This window comes from Geotrypetes seraphini, chromosome 8 (assembly GCF_902459505.1).
Source record: "Geotrypetes seraphini chromosome 8, aGeoSer1.1, whole genome shotgun sequence".
NCBI classification, from domain to species: Eukaryota; Metazoa; Chordata; class Amphibia; order Gymnophiona; family Dermophiidae; genus Geotrypetes; species Geotrypetes seraphini.
In genome coordinates this window covers 47,970,303-47,990,258 of record NC_047091.1, presented here as the reverse complement: position 1 = coordinate 47,990,258, position 19,956 = coordinate 47,970,303, and positions in this window count along the sequence as shown.

The window sequence follows — 19,956 nt, the reverse complement described above, 5'->3', positions numbered from 1 at the left end:
AATTGCTCATCATAGTTTAACCATGACCATCCAACATAAATCCAAAACGCCCGCAAAATGAGATCAGAATATTTCAACAAGCCTGCATACAACCCAGGCCGCGCTGCCCCAACCACAGAAGCATAAATATTAAAACCCAACAACCAATTCATAATGGTTCTAGGCACACGAAAACGACTACGCTGCCCATCAGCCTTACTAGTATCTTTTTTCTTATCCAACGAACCCTGCTCCTTTTCCAACAAAGAAAAAACATCCACATACTTGCCCTTCAATATTTTTCCCCGCAATTTCTTAGAAATACTACAGTCTAAGGGCGCAATTTCGCATAAGGTATGTCCACGACGCATCATCTGAGCAGCTGCACCAGCAGAACTACTCGACACAGGCATGGACGGCGGGACACACACTCCCAAATCCACCGACTGAGCCGAAGGTCCAGCCATCAGATGAGGAAGAGGCACCAGAAGAAACCTCCGAGGAATCCCAGGAATCCGACGACTGCCAAACAGCCATAGGATCAGCAGGAACCCTCCGACGCTGCCGCTTGTCCACATCTAACCGCTTCACAACATGCTGAAGACGTTTCAAAAATTTTTTATCCCGCAAACGCTTCGCCACAGATCGAGCCGCCGGATGCACCCCCGAGTGCCCCCGTTGTGCCACCCCACTCCCAGACTCGGCAGCACCCACACCAGACAAAACATCCATGAAAACCCCAAGAGACTCATCAGAATAATCAACAGGAGCAGGAGCCACCACAGATGGACCAGGCTGAGAAGAAGATGACACCGCAGGGGTCCGTGTAACAGGGGTCCGGACACTAGGGGTCCTGACATCATGAGCCCCACCTCTGCGAGGCCCAACACCCCTCCGAACAGCTGCACAGGAACCACGCCTCAACGTCCCAGCCGCAGCATCACTGGGAACGGCACCCACCAGGGTAGATTGACCCCTACGGGCCCCCCTATCAGAAGAGCCCCTTGCTGCTGAAGAGCCCCTCATAGCTGCGGAACCCCTTTTTGCTGAAGAGCCCCCCTAGCATTACACGGCTTCCTAGGAGCCATAACAGGACAAAATAGAAAACTTGCACCCACTAATGTGCAAGACAGTGCCCCAAACTAGCCCACCCCACCCAAAGCACTCTCACCACACACACCTCAACCACCCAGCCACCCAACCCCCACACTACTAACCCAACACCTCCCCCCCAAAAGCCCCCAAGAATACACACACAAAGAGCTGTAGCAAAATGAATAAGCAGGCTAGAACCCCTGGCAGTAAAAAACTTACACACACACCCAAGGATCCCACCAAGCAGGAAACAAAAAGACTGCAACCTTGCACAGACACCACAGCTCACAGACACCCAGTGCACCAGACCAAAATAAGCAGAAAAAAGGCTTACCCGACCAGCTCAATGCTCACGACATCAGCTCCCCTCCACAGGACTGCACAGGAACGATGCACGAGCCCGACCCAACCAGACCGGCAGGCCAAGCCGGCTCACATAAACTTGCGGCACCCATATCCAAGCAAGCCGGGAAAAGACGCGAATGCCACGCGTCGTGCAGTGCCGGCCCCCAGGAAACTCACGGTGCCCGTAAAACCGGAAACGAGCAGGAAGACAGAAGGAGGGCTTATTAAGTCCGGCGCCACCAACGCGCGTCGCCCCGGCAACGACTCGATAGCAGCCAAAAGGAAACTCGTGAAGGGAGCTGCTACAAACCCTGCAAGAATTCTATCTCCGCTCCAATGCCTGGCACGAATACCGGCACAACTCAAATAAACTCGACAACTGTCTGTTCTCCACAGAACAATCGTGCACTGCACACCAGCCCAAAAACGCTCCAAAGCAACAGCCACGTCAGGAAATCAAGAAGGAAAAGGAAAAGTACTCAACAACAACACAAAAAACGAATTTGAAACCTGAACAAACTTAACCCTGCCTACCCACCTCTTCCCACACTCCCACCCTTCCCAAACTGATTTTGCTCGCCAAATTCACCCTTAATCCCCACAAGTCCTCCACCAATCACCCCTCACCCTTCCTCACAACCAATCCTCCTGTCCTAGCACCCCAACCACCAATCCCTACCAACCTCTAGCTCCCACTACCAACCCTCACATTCCAACCCCCCTCCATCCCCAGCACACTGTAATTATGTTATAAGGATTCGCTCAGCCACTGTTATCAGCTTACAGCTAAACTGTAAGCTCCCTAAATGGGGTAGTAAAGAATTTTGAAATGTTTTGTAAAATTCCACTGTGAAACCATCCCCACCTGGAGCGGATCCAACTCTAAGAGACTTCAACACTGTTTCTAATTCTTTTGATGATATAGGCTCATCTAAACTTCTTTTCATATGATCAGGAAGTTTTGGACCCTCTAATAAATTTAAAAAATCCAACCCTTTTTGAACTTTATCATCATAAGACTCGGAAGAATACAAATCTTTATAAAAATTAAGAAATTGCTTTAAAATATTATTCTGAGTATGTGTATTTCCTTTTTCATCTTTTATTGCTATTATTTTTACTCTTCTTTTTTTTGCTTTAAGATAATTTGCAAGTAGTCTTCCCACCTTATTAGAACTTCCATAATACAAAGTTTGCTGGGAAAACAAATCTTTCCTCGCCATATCTTTTAAATCACAAGATTGCACCAAATTTTCTAGCCCTAAAAATTTTATATCCTTACTTGGTTTTTTATCCAAAAAAGGATCCATTACAGCATTAAAGTCTCCAGCTACAACTAAATTAGAAGCAGCCAGTGGGAGTAATAGTTGTTGTAAGTTTTTGAAGTAATCATTTTGGTTCGAATTAGGGGCGTAAAAATTAAACAAAGTCAAGGTATTATTTCCCAGTCTCATTTCTACATTAATCCACCTACCTAAGGGATCAAAATCTATCAATTGAAAAGAAGCAGAACAATTACTACTTATTAAAATGGCAACTCCCGCTTTTTTCTTAACTGCAGGAGCAAAAAAACAATGTTTTATTCAATCCCCTTCAAGCTTCTTTGATTCTATTTCCGATAGATGCGTCTCTTGGATATAGTATATATCCGCCTTCTGTTTTTTCAAGAATGTAAGCATTTTTTTCCTTTTTACTGGGTGATTGAGGCCATTAACGTTAAGTGAAAATATTTTAATCTCCATTATATATATTAATTATTAAAAAGAATAAATAAAAAATTAAAGTATGATTATATACCATTTTCCATATCAATTCATCTTGAGTAACACACCTTCCCCAATTAACGATATACCCATTATAAATTCCCCTCCCACCCTTCCCCACCCTACATAATGACATAGATAACTTGGAACCACACATTTAAGATCAGGTAAATCAAGATAAATCCCCAACAGACCCCAATTATATATCAATTTTGTAATATATTAATCATGTAACACATATTTTTAACATTAATATAATCCATATCCTTAATACATACCAGTGACATAAATAATTTAACCCCAAGAACATACCTTAATTCCTCGAATACCATAAACAATAATGATGAAAAATCTTATTTAAATACTCAATAAATAAATAATATTAATATTATTCATTTCTTTCTAAACCTATATAATCATTAATTAACTAAAATAAAACCATTGATATTCATATATAAAAAGGAAAAAAAAATAACTGGTTGACTAAAATAAATAAAATATAAATCATAAATTTTCATAAATAATAATCCATTCATTACAATATTATATAGTTTCTTCATACCATACATAAATAACATTGATCTTAACATCATACAATCATATTAATTTCTCTCAAATTCATATCAAAATAAATATATATAACATTGACCCTAATAATAAACGTAATTTAAATGACAAGTGAATAACATGAGAATAAATAAAATATCTTAATATATGAAATCATAAGAAAAATTCCATGTATAAAATTTACCTTTAACCCTTTAAAATACAATGTAAACTACATTACTTACCCCCATTTAAAAATAAGTTAAAGAATAAGTTCATACTATTGTCAATAACAGAACAATATGAAATTAATGTGACCACAATAGATACAGAAAGATAATTACTAAAAAAGAACTACACGATTTTCTCTATCCTTTCTTTTTCCCTTCCCCTTTTTCTTTCCCTTTTCCTTTACTTAACAACTCATATATTTAAAATAATTTAACCATTCTTGAAGATCCTTTTCCTAGAAACCACAAAATGTAAATATAAATATCCCAAATACACAGTAAAAAGCATTACATGTTTAAGAATAAATAATAAAATTTCATACTATTGCTTAGAATATGACCTTTAAATCTCCTTCCTCTTTGAATAAGCATTAACCCCATAAAATTAATGCTCTCCCAACATATACTATAACAGTCATGTTGTAAACAACTCTAAAACTGCACAATCGACCCAGGATACCGGCATCATATTAATCAAGCATTAGGGCAGAATCCAGTAGTTTACTCCCTCTACTACTCTAATAAGAAAGAGACAGCATTTTAAACTCGTTGATCTCATCAAAAGTCTTCAGCAAACAAAGTCTCTATATGTTGCAGATTATAAAGTTCTTAGACGCTTCCGGGGGCGGAGCATGCTCCCACACCAACCCAATCAGCAAAGAGGCGGCCAGAAATGTCCATGCTCTCGTCTGAGATCTTCCTCAAAATCCATGAGAGCAAAAACTCTATATGTTACAGATTAAAGGGTTCCTCATCGTCTCATGGGGCGGAGCATGCTCCCACACCTTCCCAATCAGAAGAGAGGCGATTACAGGCATTGGTGCTTTCCTTATAGATCTACATCAGAATCGGTGAGAGAAAAAGGTTCTATCCATATGCAAGATAAATATTTCAACCCGCCTTTGAAGGTGGAGCATGCTCCCATGCCCCGCCCAATGAGAAGAAACACAGCTCGGGGAATCAATCTACTGTAAGTTATTAGTAGCAGTGAGAACCAGCATAGGTTCTAACCATTGTAATCCAAATCAAAAGGTTCTCACACTCCAATTCCAGCATCAATAGAGGCGGTTTAGAATCTCAAAAATCTTCAATATCGGCATATGTCTTCTGTATCCGTGTCCAATATTAATGTCCCACTCCAATATCCAGACATGAATACTGTCCGAAAGCTGGAACCTGTCCATAAGATACAGGGCATATTCCAAAGTTCATCCAAGGGATCCCTCTTAATTATACTCCCATTTCTTTTGCAGTAAGATCTATGTTAAATATTGTAGTAAGTACTGTATCCCTCTTTCTATTCATCAAAATTTATGTCAGATATATTGAAGGGACAGACGTGTATTGCTTTTCATTTAAAACTGACCTTAGATATTACTGCACATATTGCTAAGATCCCTTAGGTGAGAGAGCAAAATATAATATTATAAACTTTCTGACCGTAATACTGTCTTGACTTCCTCTTAATGTTTAACCCTATCATCCACCGGTAACTGAGACGTCCATGGCGACTGCTAGATGGCAACTTGTGGTAATTAAAACTCTGAGTACAGATTAATATATGGATAACATTTGTCCTGGTTAAAAGTTATTATTTTCATTTGAACCTTTTATATCCTGTGCATACTTCTATCATACATACTGGAATTAGAATGTTGACAGCATTCCATATTTTCAAGTCAAACTTAGAAGGTTCTTTCACCTTTAGTATATTAAATAATATTAAAATCTTTTCAAATATATTAAAACCACATAACGAATGATTTAAAGTAAAAATAAAGTGAAAACTGGAACTAAATCGAACCTCACATATTCATTCAGCCATGGGTTGTTCCTTTTGTCTTAAAAAACTCAAGGTTTTCAGGACTGTCAAAGCTAAGTGTTTTGTTATCCACAGTTATTTTCATGATAGCTGGATATAATAGACCATACTTAGCTCCAATTTCACGCAGTGACGGTCTTAGATCTAAAACCTGCTTCCTCTTCTCCGCTGTGGATTTAGCAAAGTCCAGAACGATATGAATTTTGGCATCTTGGCACCGCATATTTTGATTTTCCTTTGCTAATCGAATAATCTCTATGGCATGCTGATACCTTAAAAATTTAAAAATTATTGGCCGAGGACCCACAAATTTGTCCGGTCTTCTAATAGGGACTCTCTGTGCCCTCTCTATCTCAATCGGATATTTTGATTTAAAGGGGAGGACTTTAATTATGAAGTTTTCTAAAAAGGAAATTGGATCTCCTTTCTCCACCCCTTCCGGTATACCAAGTACTCTTAAATTCGACCTTCTCATCCGGTTAGAACAATCCTCCAGTTCCCTGGTAAGAAAGATAATTTTCTCTCTATCTTGATTGAACTGCTTCTTTTCTGTTTGAAACTCCTCTATGTTCTTTTCCAGTTGGTTTATTTTTATTTCTAATACCTCTGTTCTTCTATTTAGTGTAGATACTTCATCTTGTAGATCGTTTAGTTTTTTTGTTTGACAGCACTATTTATTTAATTGCTTTTATTTCTTTAAACATTTCATCTTCCCATTTACTATCTTTTGGTAGCGGGGTTTTCGAAGAAGTTACAGGTTCTGGTTTTGACCTCTTTACACTTCCGGTATTAGACATCGCCGAGTCTGCTTTGCTCTGCTTACCCGTAGCCATTATAACTATCTTTATGAAAAAAAACCAGCGATTTTATTTAATCCGATACTAATTTATGATAAAAATGTCTGTTTTCAACGGGAGCTCCCTCTTCACCCGTCCAATCGCGTGCACCTCCAAGCCACGCCCCCCGATATCTGTAAAATTTTTTTAAAAAATAGGTTAATGACTCACAAAATTTAAAGGGCAAATAAAATAAAATTTTAAGCTATAATAAAATTCTACTATTATATATGATAGACAACCAGAACAACCAAAGAATATGAAGTTTCATTTGCAAGAGATGGTCAAGGGTATGTGATTAGCTGCGCTCCCATGATGGAACCTCCAAACAAGCTGAAGCTTCATATCTAAAAATTGTTTAAGCTTCTATCAGTTTAAATCTCTAGAAAAGCATTTTAAAAAACAGTTCAAGGTCCATTTGTAGGAGAAGTAAGGGTAGTCGTGCTCCAAGACTTCACACACATCCAAATGAGACACTTCTGAAAGTAAACTGGAAACTCTGCCTATAAAGGGGATACAGTGCTAATAATGCAAAGCTTTAAAAATTTGCATATGTAATACCTGTTAGTTGTTTCTAGGTTATTATTCACTTATCTTATTATTTAGAAAATAACTTTCACAAGGGAAATCTTCACACTGATCATCTACACTTCATGAAGATGTCTGTAAAATTCAAAGGGAGAAAATTGATTATTCACTCACAAAATTGAAAAGGCAAAAAAACTAAATTTTTAAGCTCTGATAAAATTCTAGTATTACATATAATAAGCAGCAAGAACAGCCAAGAATATGAAGCTCCATTTGTAAGAGATGTTCAAGGGTATGTGATTAGCTGCGCTCCCATGATGGAACCTCCAAACAAGCTGAAGCTTCATATCTAAAAATTGTTGTAGCTTCTATCAGTTTCTATCTCTAGAAAAGCATTATAAAAAACAGTTCAAGGTCCATTTGTAGGAGAAGTTAGGGTAGTCGTGCTCTAAGACTTCACACACATCCAAATGAGACACTTCTGAAAGTAAACTGGAAACTCTGCCTATAAAGGGGATACAGTGCTAATAATGCAAAGCTTTAAAAAATTACCTAAGTAATACCTGTTAGTTGTTTCTAGGTTATAATAGCTGGATCTGGAAAGGCCCCTTCCCCACCCACCCCCACCCATACGTATCTCAATCAAGATCCTCAACCTTAAGTACCCATAAATAAAAACACAACAACATTAAATTGGAAAAATAGAGTCGCAGCTCTGTTTATTATAACAACAAATAACATAGAATTATAAGCAACCATCAAGCTACCATACAACTACATATAAACAGCTTTATGGCCCCTGTGACCCCGCCCCTGTCAGCAAGGGTCAGGGGGGTTGGCAGGAACCGCCCTGCCCCTTCGGTCAGGTCACCAGCCCACCTGGGACCCGCTTCCGAACCAGCTGCCCTCTAGCCACTCATCTCCGGGTGAGCCCTGGCTTTTTGGTAGCTCGAACCCCGCCATGAGCCCAAAATCCTATTACGGGCTCCCCCCAAGAAACAGAGCTGCGACTACAAACCCCTACTCTCCAAACAAGCCTCACAACATGCCGCAAAGTCCTCAAGAAACAAATCCAAACCCACATCTGAAAGATGAACACCGTCCCTGGCAAACAAACCCCTACAAGTCACATCCACCCATTCGTGTCTGATGTGCAGCCCCCCCCCCCCCCCCTGAAGCACCACCCACACTCCAATTTGTTTATTAGCCTTTGACAAACCCCTGGTCCACTTCTTGGACCCCAAGCACCGAGGCCGCGGGACAATATCCGACCATGCCAACCTCGTAGCAGGGAACCAAGACATGAGACACCGAAAATCATCTCGGGCCGCATTGACAAGCTGCTTGCCAGTGTAAGAGTCCACATCATTGCCGCCCAGATGCACAATCAAGATGTCTGGGCAATGAGAGCAGGTCTGCAGGTCTCGCATCAGGGGCAGCAGCTGATTCCACCGCATGCCCTCTGTCCCCACCACGAGACACGAACACCTCGGTGAAAAAGGCCAAGATGCACACCACCCTGCCGGACCGTCGCCCGATCGTTGGCCCAGTGAATAAAGGAATGCCCCACGATCCACACCGTAAAGAAACGAGGGACCCAACCTACAAAACAAAGCAAAGTACTGAAACAGAGGGAATAAGCCCAAGGAGAGAACACATGCCAGCATGCCAGAGCAACAGGCTCAGATGCAAACAAAAGTGCTCCCCAACCCAACTCCCAACAGCCAAAACACAACCCCCCCCACACCTAATGCCCACCCCCCTACAACTACAACAAACCAGACCGGCGCATACCAGTACGAATGTAACCCCTGAAAGCACCAGAAACCCATCTGCCCAAGCTTTGAATGACTCCGTCATTGAGACCCGCTTCCCAAGAACTCGTCGCCACTCCTATCCGAAAGGAGTGAGTCCTAAACGCGCTGGATTCAGCCCACAGCGCCCCAAAGCCTTTCGCAACACAGCCAGCAGTTGGTAACGGGTAAGAGGAGATCCGTCATGGTGAACCAATAAAACAGACCCCCCCCCCGGCAAGCCGGACTGCCAAGTACTCCTCCAGCAAAGACACCGGACAAGAACAATTACCCGGAACTCGCCGAAGCCGCACCGACTGCCCCCGACCTGCCTGATCCGTTTTAGATCGCGCCACCAGCACTCTCAAGGTGTCACCAATCAACTGCACGTGGTGTAAACGGAGCCCCTCCTCCTCTCAGCCAACCGAGGGACGCGCCAGGAGTTCCCCAACTCGCAATGCCCCAAAAAAGGCCAAAGAAAAGGACACTTTGAACAACCGTTCCTCGTAGGCTGAAAGGACAACCGACCCGAGGACCTGCAGCAGCCGCACCAATAAGTCATGAGTAATCGGTATCCTACTGTCAGGAAGGACCGGCCGGAGTCTGCCCATAGCCGCCAGCATCCATTTCACCAAGAAACCAGCGGAAGGATTACCCCAACCGAAAGCCCTACAAAAGAAGGCAAAACCCGCCAACTTTCCAGCTACAGAACGACGGGAAGCCCCACTCCGGAAACAGTCCACCACAAACTCCGCCATCAGCTCATCGGAAACCGGGCCTGAAGACCAGTCCTTACTCTGCAGGAAGGATGAAACAGCCACCCAGCCAGCTCTATAATGGGTCCAAGTCGAAGGGGCCACAGAGCGCCTCAGCATGTCCCAGATGGAAGTCTCACCAGCTGCCACAGAAACTCTGGCATGGACCTTCCTTCGAGATGAGCGCCCGGAGCGAGATGATGGAACTGCAAAAAGTCAAAGCGAGACAAAGCGTCAGCTATACCATTATGAACCCCCAGTACATGCCGAGCCTTGATGAACAAATTAAGAGACAGACACCTAAGAACCAGCTCCCTAATCAAGGAATTAACCAGCAAACATTTCGCAGTCTGCCTATTAACAACAGCAACCACAGCAACATTGTCACACCAGAAGAGTAACCGCCTGTCCCTCAATCTATCCGGCCAAAGCTCGCAGGCCACAACCAACGGGAATAACTCCAGCAAGGTAACATTCCTCGTGACACCCTGACTGTGCCATGCAACTGGCCAACGCTCAGCACACCAGTCCCCCTGAAAATACAAGCCAAAACCGACGCCACCAGCCGCATCAGAAAACAACTCGAGGTCGAAATTAGACACATCCCGATACTGAATAGGAAGAGTACCATTAAAAGACAACAGAAAACGAGACCAAATGCGCAAATCCGCCCTAACCCCGGCCGAAATACGCACAAAATGCCGAGCAAGACATACCCCAGACGTAGCGTGCGCCAGCCGCCTGGAAAAGGCTCTACCCATCGGCAAAACCCTGCACGAAAAATTCAAAGAATCCAGCAAAGACTGAATTTCCCGCAAGGGGACCCTCTTCGCCCCCAAAACCCGCCGAATCTGGACCAACAGCTTGTGAATCTTGCTATCAGGCAACCTGGTCACCATAGCCACAGTGTCCAGCTCGATGCCCAAGAAAATGAGCGAGGTAACCGGCCCCTCTGACTTGTCCGCCACTAACGGAACCCCAAATTCCACGGCCACAAACTCAAATGTCTCCTTCAGCATACCACACTCCCCAGAACCCGGAGAACCGATGAACAAAAAATCATCCAAATAATGAACCAAGGAGTCGAGATCTGCCCTCTGCGCCGCCACCCAATGCAAAAAAATACTGAAAGCTTCAAAATAGGCACATGAGATGGAACAACCCATTGGCAAACACTTATCAAAATAAAAACGGCCGTCAAAACAAAAACCCAACAGAGGATAAGAGTCAGGGTGAACAGGTAGCAACCGGAAAGCGGATTCGATGTCCACCTTGGCCAAAAGAGCACCCGGGCCCAAGCGCTGAATGATCTCCAACGCGCTGTCGAAAGACGCGTAGCGCACCGTACATAAATTGCGTGGAATGCCGTCATTCACAGACCGACCTAACGGAGAGGACAAATTATGAATCAAACGAAACTGCCCAAAAACCTTCTTGGGAACTACCGCCAAAGGTGACAAATGCATGGCAGGAAAAGGTTTCTCCGAAAAGGGGCCCGCAATACGACCCCGAGAAAGTTCCTCATCTAATTTGATCCGTTCCACTGACCCCAGGCGACCCACTGATGGAGAATTACGAGAGGAAACGTCACTTCTGGGACCCTGGAAGGGGATGAGGAATCCCTCTGAAAAACCGTGCAATAATAAAGAAGCAGCCTTGGTAAGAGGGTACCGTAAAAGCCAAGGCCGCATGGCATCTACCCGAACAGGAGTGGGAAGCCTGGAACAAGAATCACTTACCAGGACCGGCGCCCCCAGCCGGTCCCTTCTTGGGACATTTAACGGACGGATGCCCTTGCCCGCAAAGCAGGCAGACATGCTTAAACCTACAGTCAGGGAATTGACACGACGATCGATTGAACTTCCAACATGCGTCTGACACCTGACCCCCCACGACGCCCAGGGAGCTGGTGGAAGTCCGAAAGGGCCGCCCCGAGCCAGACCCAAAGTTCCCAGGACGCGCCAATACCCATCTGAGACCTCCCAGCCTTAGACGCCATATGAGTCAACCAAAGGTTAATGTCCTGAGTACCCCAAGACATATGACGATTTTCCTCCATCATGTCGCGAAAAGCCTCATCATAGTTGAGCCAAGCCCAACTACCGAAACGTTGATAGGCATCCAAGACGGAATCGGCGTAAGACAACAATAAACCCGAATCAGCCGGACGCGCTCTACCCTAAACACTGGCTAGCCTCAAAAACGACCGGATCCAATTGATAATATTCCGAGACACAGGAGAGGGACACACAGGAACTCCATCCTTTTTAACTTTCTTTTTAGATTTCTTATGAACACGCCCCCCAAACGGCCGGAAAATATCAACACACCTCCATTTGCGAATTTTACGCCGCCACGCCTTCGGCACCTTTTCCCACAATTCAGACAATGCGACCAACGCCGGAGCACCCCGAGAGCTAATGTCCGAAGTGCGAGACTGACCCAAAAGACCCTCCGTCCCCGAAACAGAGGGTGAGGAAGAACTAGAAGAAGCAGAGTCAGACGAAGAAGAAGAGGACGACACATGCCCCTTCCCCTTCTTCCTATGACGTCTCCTAGACCTTTTTCCCCCACCAATCCCCCCTTTGTCCCCGTTACCCAGTCCAGCAGCGCGCTGAGGCTCTGCCACTCCTGAAGTCTCCACGCCAGTGGCGCCCCCCGCAGCAGCCATCACATCCTCCACCGACTGACCAGGATCACGATCTGCCACCACCGACGCTGATGCCGCTACCGATGCCTGACACGGTCCAACCGCTCCTCCGCTCGATGTCTCCGGTCTCGAACTCAGGTCCTGCAAAGCAGAAAGAGAAAAGGGAGCAGCACCCGAACCAGAAGAATGATATCCTAATGCCAGAGAAGAGGCAAGACCCTGTGACCCCCCGCCTAGAGGCTGAGGGCCCGGGCCCCACCCTACCATGGGAAAAGACCCCCCGCCCGAGGGAGATGCAGTCCCCACCACGGGAGAAGGAAAAGGAAGCCGGAACCCGAACCCTGAAACCAAGGATACGAAGGCCAAACTGGCCAAGGGGGGGGAATGAAACGGACTGAGCCGACCCCTGGGACAAAGGAAGAGAACCGCACTGAACACCAGTAACGGAACTAGAAGTCTGAGAGGGAAAAACCCGAAGCTGACTAGTCCCTGAGGAAGGCCCGCCAGCCCACGGCGAGCCACATGCTCCACGCCCAGAGGGAAAAACAGGGGCAGGAAAAGAACCTAACCCCGGGAAAAAGGGGAAGCCAGGAGACCCCGCGCCTGCACAAAAAGAAACCCCAGCCAGGCCACCACCCTCCCCAGAAGGACCAGCCCCAGCAGTACTAGGGACCGGGAGAACCTCAAGGGAACCACGAGCCTCCCCCACAGAAATAGGAACACCACTCTCACCAGACCTACCCAAGGAGGACCCGGCAGATCTTCCCCGACCCCCTTTAGGAGGCCCACTCCTCCGCCCCCGGCGACCCACAACAAGAGCAGCGGCCGTCAAGGCAGATAAGGCCACCATTTTTGAAGACCGCGCGGACTGATGATGAGCCCCAGCGTCAGACGCAAGAGAACTCACCACGTCTGACGCAGGATCCTTGTCAAATGAATCACCCGCTTGAAAAGACACCTCGGCCAAGTCCTCCACGTGCTCTGCCATCTCCACATACTCCGCCAGCTCCACGTGCTCTGCCATCTCCGCCGACAAACCGCACTGCTCCAAACACCGCAAACCGCCACGTGGAAGAAAATGACCCGAGCCACCACCGAGGACAGGAAGCCGGCGAACCTCACTACCCCAAGCACCGCGAGCCGCCGCAAGCAGAAGAAAACCGTCAAAGCCGCTCAAGCCGCCGGCGAGGACAGAGAGAGACCCGACACTCAGCGGCTTGAATCTAAAATAACCCTGCCCCCAGCGTCTTGCCGCTAGCCAATCCTGCACCCCTAAACTCGGCAGGACGCATTCCCTCCTATCCTAATCTCCCTTTTAAACTTCGGCCCGCCTCCCTTCCCCCCGAGAACCAATGCCGACGAGTAGACAGGAAGAGCCTTCCAGCCCTGTGTTATCAACGCCCGTTGAGACTAACTCTCGGGCTAACTTTTATTCACTTATCTTATTATTTAGAAAATCACTTTCACAAGCGAAATCTTCTTCACACTGATCATCTACATTTCATGAAGATGTCTGTAAAATTCAAAGGGAGAAAATTGATTCTTCACTCACAGAATTGAAAAGGCAAAAAAAAAAAAATTTTTAAGTTATGATAAATTTCTACTATTATATATGATAAACAGCAAGAACAGCCAAAGAATATGAAGCTCCATTTGTAAGAGATGGTCAAGGGTATGTGATTAGCTACGCTCCCATGATGGAACCTCCAAATAAGCTGAAGCTTCATATCTTTTTTTTTTTTTTAAATAATTTTTATTCATTTTCAAATTTTACATGAAGTGTACAAAATATTGAAATACAATTAATGAATACACAATATCACTTTTATATCTAATACATAATATTCTGAACATATTTTTATCCCCTCTCCCTCCCCCCACCCTTCTAGTATTTTCTAATCATTCATTACATATTGTATATCATATTATAGTATATGATGTAAAAATTATTTTCACTACCCACCCCTCCATGTGTGTCACAAAGAAGATAGTACGACTCAGAAAACCAGACGGAGACCATGTGGAGACGGACTCGGAAAAGGCCCAACTGTTAAATGAATACTTCTGTTCAGTCTTCACCCGCGAGGTGCCGGGAATCGGCCCTCAACCACATACAAGGATTAAATCAGTAGACCCGTTTAGTAATTTCAAATTTACACCCAGCAGCGTCTACTGCGAGCTGTCAAAAATCAAGGTCAACAAGGCAATGGGGCCTGACAACCTACACCCTAGGGTACTCAGGGAGTTGGGAGATGTCTTGGCGGAACCACTATCCGCGCTCTTTAATCTCTCCCTTAGTACAGGTAACGTCCCGATGGACTGGAAGACGGCTAACGTCATTCCACTACACAAGAAAGGCTCCAGGGTGGATATGGCAAACTACAGACCAGTGAGTCTCACTTCAATAGTGAGCAAACTAATGGAAACCCTAATCAAACACCAAATGGATAGGATCATGGACGAGGAGAATCTGCGGGATCCTTGCCAACATGGATTTACTAAGGGGAGATCGTGCCAATCCAACCTGATCGGCTTCTTTGACTGGGTGATGAGGAAGCTGGATGTTGGTGAGTCCCTGGACATCGTCTATCTGGATTTCAGCAAAGCATTTGATAGCGTGCCACACCGCAGGTTGCTGAACAAGATGAGTTCTTTAGGTTTGGGCGACACTTTAACAAAATGGGTTGGGAACTGGCTTGGAGGTAGGCTTCAGAGGGTGATGGTGAATGGCACTCCCTCCGAGATGTCGGAGGTGATAAGTGGAGTGCCACAGGGCTCCGTCCTAGGCCCGATCTTGTTCAACATCTATATAAGAGACCTGACAGAAGGGCTTCGAGGTAAAATAACATTGTTTGCCGATGATGCCAAACTGTGCAATGTAGTGAGCAAAAGCACAACAGACAAAAAAGCAATGACAGACGATATGGTGCATGACTTACTTCTGCTGGAGCACTGGTCTAGGTCCTGGCAACTCAGTTTCAATGCCAAAAAATGCAAAGTCATGCACCTGGGAAGCCAGAATCCATGCAAGATCTACACCCTAAATGGCGAGATCCTGACAAGAACTGTAGCAGAAAGAGACTTGGGAGTGATTGTCAGGGAAGACATGAAGTCGGCAAACCAAGTGGAGCAAGCTTCATCCAAAGCAAGGCAAATCATAGGTTGCATACGCAGGAGTTTCATCAGCCGTAAACCTGAAGTCATTATGCCACTATATAGATCCATGGTGAGACCGCACCTGGAGTACTGTGTGCAATTCTGGAGGCCGCATTACCGCAAGGATGTGCTGAGACTGGAGTCGGTCCAGAGAATGGCCACCAGGATGGTCTCGGGACTCAGGGAGCTCCCGTACGAGGAGCGGTTGGGGAATTTGCAGCTCTACTCACTCGAGGAGCGTCGAGAGAGGGGAGATATGATCGAGACATTCAAATATCTCACGGGCCGCATCAAGGTGGAAGAAGACATCCTCTTCTTCAAGGGTCCCGCGGCAACAAGGGGGCATTCGTGGAAAATCAGGGGCGGGAAACTGCACAGTGACACTAGGAAGTTCTTCTTCACTGAAAGGGTGGTTGATCGCTGGAATAGTCTTCCACTTCGGGTTATTGAGGCCACCAGTGTGGCGGATTTTAAGGCCAGATGGGATAGACATGTGGGATCTATCCGCAAAGATAGATAGTGAGGATCACTGGAGTGGGCAGACTTGATGGGCCTTGGCCCTTATCTGCCGTCTATTTCTATGTTTCTATGTTTCTATATTGAAAAGAAGAAGAGAAATCCTACTATTTATTCATTATAATATTTTGTCAATGGCCCCCATATTTTTATAAATTTAGTATATGTCCCTCTTTGTATTGCTATTGCTCTTTCCATTTTGAATATATGACATATTGTATTCCACCAAAATGTATAATTTAGGTTACTATAATTCTTCCAATTGTTGGTTATATGCTGAATGGCAATCCCTGTCATAACTAATAAAAGCTTATTATTTTCTGGTGAAATTTGACTTTTTTTTCTCATCATAATTCCAAATAACACTGTATCATATGATATTGCTACATGATTTTCCATCAATTTATTAATTTGTGGCCAAATTGCATTCCAAAAACTTTTAATGTAGGGACAATGATACAGTAAATGATCTAACGTCCCAGGTTCCAGATTACAGTGCCATCATTTATTGGACTTAGAACTATCTAATTTTTGCAAACGTGTAGGGGTCCAAAAAGCTCTATGTAATAAAAAGAACCAAGTTTGTCTCATAGATGCTGACACTGTACATCTCATTCTCCAAGACCAAATTAGTGGCCATTGAGATGCAGTAATTTGATGCTTAATCTCAATGCTCCAAATGTCTCTTAGACCATTTTTTGGTTTTTTATTCAAATATCCAGATATTAATTTATACCACAATAGTAACATAGTAACATAGTAGATGACGGCAGATAAAGACCCGAATGGTCCATCCAGTCTGCCCAATCTGATTCAATTTAAATTATTATTATTATTTTTTTTCTTCTTAGCTATTTCTGGGCGAGAATCCAAAGCTTTACCCGGTACTGTGCTTGGGTTCCAACTGCCGAAATCTCTGTTAAGACTTACTCCAGCCCATCTACACCCTCCCAGCCATTGAAGCCCTCCCCTGCCCATCCTCCTCCAAACGGCCATGCACAGACACAGACCGTACAAGTCTGCCCATTAACTGGCCTAGTTCAATCTTTAATATTATTTTCTGATTTTAAATCTTCTGTGTTCATCCCACGCTTCTTTGAACTCAGTCACAGTTTTACTCTCCACCACCTCTCTCGGGAGCGCATTCCAGGCATCCACCACCCTCTCCGTAAAGTAGAATTTCCTAACATTGCCCCTGAATCTACCACCCCTCAACCTCAAATTATGTCCTCTGGTTTTACCATTTTTCTTTCTCTGGAAAAGATTTTGTTCTACGTTAATACCCTTTAAGTATTTGAACGTCTGAATCATATCTCCCCTGTCTCTCCTTTCCTCTAGGGTATACATATTCAGGGCTTCCAGTCTCTCCTCATACGTCTTCTGGCGCAAGCCTCCTATCATTTTCGTCGCCTTCCTCTGGACCGCCTCAAGTCTTCTTACGTCTTTCGCCAGATACGGTCTCCAAAACTGAACACAATACTCCAAGTGGGGCCTCACCAATGACCTGTACAGGGGCATCAACACCTTCTTCCTTCTACTGACTACGCCTCTCTTTATACAGCCCAGAATCCTTCTGGCAGCAGCCACTGCCTTGTCACACTGTTTTTTCGCCTTTAGATCTTCGGACACTATCACCCCAAGGTCCCTCTCCCCGTCCGTGCATATCAGCTTCTCTCCTCCCAGCATATACGGTTCCTTCCTATTATTAATCCCCAAATGCATTACTCTGCATTTCTTTGCATTGAATTTTAGTTGCCAGGCATTAGACCATTCCTCTAACTTTTGCAGATCCTTTTTCATATTTTCCACTCCCTCTTCGGTGTCTACTCTGTTACAAATCTTGGTATCATCTGCAAAAAGGCACACTTTTCCTTCTAACCCTTCAGCAATGTCACTTACATACATATTGAACAGGATTGGCCCCAGCACCGAACCCTGAGGGACTCCACTAGTCACCTTTCCTTCCTTCGAGCGACTTCCATTAACCACCACCCTCTGGCGTCTGTCCGACAGCCAGTTTCTGACCCAGTTCACCACTTTGGGTCCTAACTTCAGCCCTTCAAGTTTGTTCAATGCGGCTTGATGCCCTAGGAAGTCTGCTTGAAAACATAAGAACTCTAAACTATATTGATTATTCAATGTTTTCCATTCAGGGAACCCAACCTGAATGGCCTGCTTCAATTGCAACCATTTAAAACTTTGTGTTTTACTAAGACCAAATCTATGTTGCAATTGTGAAAATTCCAGCAGTTTACCTTCTGAAATAACATCATTTAGAGATCGAATGCCTGCAATAATCCAGTTCTTCCAAAGGATTTGAGTTCCGCCAATTTTGATCTTGGAGTTTATCCATAGAGACTGATTAGTTGACTTGTTTATTGGGATAGGTGTTAATTTACTAATAAACCTCAACGTTTTCCAAGTATCCATTAATATCTTATTTTCTCTGTATCATCTAGGCATGTTAATACTTGGAAGATGAACTAAATTTAGGGGAAACATAAGGCGCCATTCCAAATACAACCAATCTGGTGCATTATCTATAAGTTCTGGGAGGATCCAATACATACCCTGACGTAGAATATAGGCTTGATGGTACCTATAAAAATTTGGAAAATTTACCCCTCCCTCTTTAATTGATTTTTGCAAAGTTACTAAAGCTATTCTAGGTGTTTTACCAAGCCAAAGAAATTTCGTTAAAATGCTATTAAGCTTTTTATAAAAGGACCCCTGAAAATAAATAGGTATCATACTCATTTGGTAACAAACTACAGGCAACATCATCATTTTAATAGTTTGAACTCTCCCCCACCAAGAAATATGTAAAGGGTTCCATTGCTCACACAACTCCGTAACTTTTTTTAATACAAATTTTTCATTCTCTTTTACGGTATCTTCAATTGTATTTTTAACTTGAATGCCAAGATATTTAAATCCTTCTTCTTTCCATATGAACGGAAAAGCGTCAAATAATCCTTTTACACAATGAACATTTAAAGGTATAATTTCAGATTTACTCCAATTAATTTTATAACCTGAAAATTTGCCAAACATATCAATTAATTCCAGTAGACAAGATAAGGTAGACTCTGGATTCCTCAAATAAAGTAAAATATCATCCGCATAAGCTGAAATTTTATATTCCATATCAGAATATGGAATACCTTGTATCCCCCTTGCTTGCTGTATTGCTAATAATAAGGGTTCTAATACAACATCAAATAACAAAGGAGATAAAGGACAACCTTGTCTAACTCCCCTCTGCAATTGAAAACCATCAGATATCATATTATTAATATTTAATCTTGCAATTGGGAAGCTATACAATGTTTTTACCATTTGTATAAATCCAGAACCTATACCAAACCATTCTAAAGCTTGATACATAAAATTCCATTCAACTCTGTCAAACGCTTTTTCTGCATCTAATGAAATTGTAAAGGCCGGTTCATCCATTTTCTTTGATAAATTTAACATATGAAACAATAATCTAGAATTATTAGAGGAGTGTCTTTTAGCAATAAAACCAGTCTGATGCGTGTCTATAATATGTGGGAGAGCTTTGGCTAATCTCAAAGCCAAAATTTTCGCCAAAAGTTTATTATCCCCATTTATTAAAGATATAGGCCTGTAGTTTGAAACCAAAGTAGGATCTTTATTTGGCTTAGGCAAAACAATTACTATTGATTCAGCCATAGTACCTTTAATATCACCTTTTATAAGTTGTGTCTGATATAAATTTAGTAAAAATGGGGAAAGGACATTTTGAAATGTTTTATAAAATTCTACTGTATATCCATCACCCCCTGGAGCGGATCCAACTCTAAGAGATCTCAATGCTGTTTCTAATTCTTTTAATGATATAGGTTCATCTAAACTAATAATCCCTTGCCTCCCTCCCTACCCTTCCCCTCTCCCCATGCAACAATTATTGGATCTTTT